This window comes from Procambarus clarkii, chromosome 14, assembly GCF_040958095.1.
Source record: "Procambarus clarkii isolate CNS0578487 chromosome 14, FALCON_Pclarkii_2.0, whole genome shotgun sequence".
Lineage (NCBI taxonomy): Eukaryota > Metazoa > Arthropoda > Malacostraca > Decapoda > Cambaridae > Procambarus > Procambarus clarkii.
In genome coordinates, this window is record NC_091163.1 from 13,647,936 (window position 1) to 13,651,387 (window position 3,452).

Genomic DNA, 3,452 nt, shown 5'->3' on the forward strand with positions numbered 1-3,452 from the left:
TTGTATCTCTGTCGCTCGCTCTCTCTCTCCATTCTCACTTCATTTTTCTCTCTCCTTCAGCTCTCTCTCTCTTTCTCTCCCTTTTCGCCTCCTCCTCCCGTCTCCCTCTACCGTCCTCTCTCCTTTCTGTCTTCTTTTCTCTCAAAATTCCAACGTCGTCGTCTTCTCCTTTTCAAAGATTCTCTCAACAAAAAATAAAGATGGAGCCACCCACAAGATATTTACAGGATCCTCCACTCCCTCATGATTTACAGCCTCCGAAGGGTTGCAATATCGCGCGGTTTACAAGGCCGGCAACCGTGCGTGTTTTACAGAATTGTTAATGTTTTGTCGCATTTCTGGGAATCGGGAGGGATTCAGTGTAATATCGAAGCTTTGAGTCGACTATTATTAATTCGCTTGAGGACCCAAGGGAACCCAAAGGGTGTCTTTGTAAATCCTCTCGAGTTTTGCGTGTGCTCGTGTGTGTGTGTGTGTGTGTGTGTGTGTGTGTGTGTGTGTGTGTGTGTGTGTGTGTGTGTGTGTGTGTGTGTGTGTGTGTGGTCTGAGAGGGGCCGTAAAAGATGTATAGATTTAAGTGAATTATGTTTCGAGTGAGTGTTGGCGTTCTTTGCAAAAATTAGTTAAAGGGACGACTTTTTAACATATAATCCTTCTTTCCTTCCAAACGGTCGAATGTCTAATGCAATGACTGTGATTTCCTAGCGTGATTAGCTTTCATATTGAATGTTTTAAGTGGATTAAGCATTAAAAAGGGGGGAGACTTACAGATATGATTCTAAAATTATCAAAACGGATTAGAACTCACAATAATTGTTAGCAACTGGAGAAATTTGACTTCAGGTGTGTGTGTATATATATATATATATATATATATATATATATATATATATATATATATATATATATATATATATATATATATATATATATATATATATATATATATATATATATGTCGTACCTAGTAGCCAGAACGCACTTCTCAGTCTACTATGCAAGGCCCGATTTGCCTAATAAGCCAAGTTTTCATGAATTAACATTTTTTCGACTACCTAACCTACCTAACCTATCCTAACCTAACATTTTCGGCTACCTAACCTAACCTAACCTATAAAGATAGGTTAGGTTAGGTTAGGTAGGGTTGGTTAGGTTCGGTCATATATCTACGTTAATTTTAACTCCAATACAAAAAATTGACCTCATATATAATGAAATAGTTAGCTTTATCATTTCATAAGAAAAAAATTAGAGAAAATATATAAATTCAAGAAAACTTGGCTTATTAGGCAAATCGGGCCTTGCATAGTAGGCTGAGAAGTGCGTTCTGGCTACTAGGTACGATATATATATATATATATATATATATATGTCGTACCTAGTAGCCAGAACGCACTTGTCAGCTTACTATGCAAGGCCCGATTTGCCTAATAAGCCAAGTTTTCCTGAATTAATATATTTTCTCTAATTTTTTTCTTATGAAATGATAAAGCTACCCATTTGATTATGTATGAGGTCAATTTTTTTTATTGAAGTTAAAATTAACGTAGATATATGACCGAACCTAACCAACTCTACCTAACCTAACCTAACCTATCTTTATAGGTTAGGTTAGGTTAGGTAGCCGAAAAAGTTAGGTTAGGTTAGGTTAGGTAGGTTAGGTAGTCGAAAAACAATTAATTCATGAAAACTTGGCGTATTAGGCAAATCGGGCCTTGCATAGTAGGCTGAGAAGTGCGTTCTGGCTACTAGGTACGACATATATATATATATATATATATATATATATATATATATATATATATATATATATATATATATATATATATATATATATATATATATATATTTATATATATATATATATATATATATATATATATATATATATATATATATATATTCCGCTGAATCAGCATGGTAGTCATTGTATTTATTAGTCTCAGAGCGCTCTGCCTGGCACAGTTTTAAAGTTACATTGAAGCGGCTCTGGACATGAGTAACAGCTGGTTGCCTCGTTGTGCTGCATATATATGATGCCTGCCCCTAGCCGTGTGGGGGACACGCTGGTGGGATATATATCCCCATCTATCCCAGCGGTGTGGGATAGGGGGATAGGTGAATACCGTCTGTCCCAGCGGTGTGGGATATTGTGGTTAGTGTTCCGCTTTCCCATCCACACAAACTGTGTGTGTACCGTTTATCCCATCTGTATGGTACTGTCTGTACAGTGTACCGTTGAATGGTTCACGTATCTGTCCCAGGTCAGCTTTAATACACATGAACCCTGGAGTTCAACACGGTTAAATCATATAGTGACTTATAAAACCCCTACATGAGTCTGTATTTAACAGTCTAGTTGGCCAGACCTAATGGCTCAGAAATAGGTCTCGTTTAACCTACTCCCTAAATCAACGGCTGGTATCTTACCTAAGCCTACCTATGCATCAACCCACAATTTAAAATAGGTTTTAATTACGAAGAAACAGTCGTACTGCAGGCGATGAGTCACAATAACGTGGCTGAAGTATGTTGACCAGACCACACTCAAGAAGGTGAAGGGACGACGACGTTTCGGTCCGTCCTGGACCATTCTCAAGTCGATTTGAGAATGGTCCAGGACGGACCGAAACGTCTTCGTCTCTTCACCTTCTAGTGTGTGGTCTGGTCAACAGTCGTATTGTATTTTGCATCAGGAATGCTTCATCCTATCAGCTGCTTGACTGTTCTGTAAATAACATGCTGACTAAGAGCTTAAGCTTGGGGAATGTGTTTAACAAATCATTTCCTCATTCCACGAAAATAGCAGAATATAGTATGCAATACAAACTTGGAAATAAGCGTTATTAATACTAGCAATAACACCTATATGTTTTCGGGCTTTATTTTTGATAAGTCTCTATTAAATTGGCTACTGGATTTCAACACCATTCAGTGCAAGGTGATGGAAATGAAAACAGGTGAATGTAGACCAGAGTACAGTACGTAATGAAGATAAACTACCTCCTTGTAACAAGATAGAGAAAATGACCTGAGATAACACTAAGCCAAACTCCAGACACACATTTAAACAGTATACCTTCAGCAGCATACTCGACAATAGGAAAATTCACAGCATAGTTTATGAACCTTAAAACTGTGGTATTTTGCTGCAGGCCGTCGACGTAAGAAAGGGTTCAAAAGTTTGCAACAAGGCTCGTTCCAAAATTGAGAGGGATAGATCAAGAAGAGGGAAGGGAGGGAACTATCAGGGGGAAAAGCGCCAAACCCTCACGACTATATAGCTCTGGAAAGGGGTCAGGATAAGGATTTGGGATGGGACGGGGGGAAGGATTGGTGCCCAACCACTTGAACTAGACCTGACGTCACTAGAAAAGAGGGAGAGACATTATGCAAACTTATTAAATACTTAGAAACATTTATCAGAGGGGGAAAAAATATATGTTCATAAT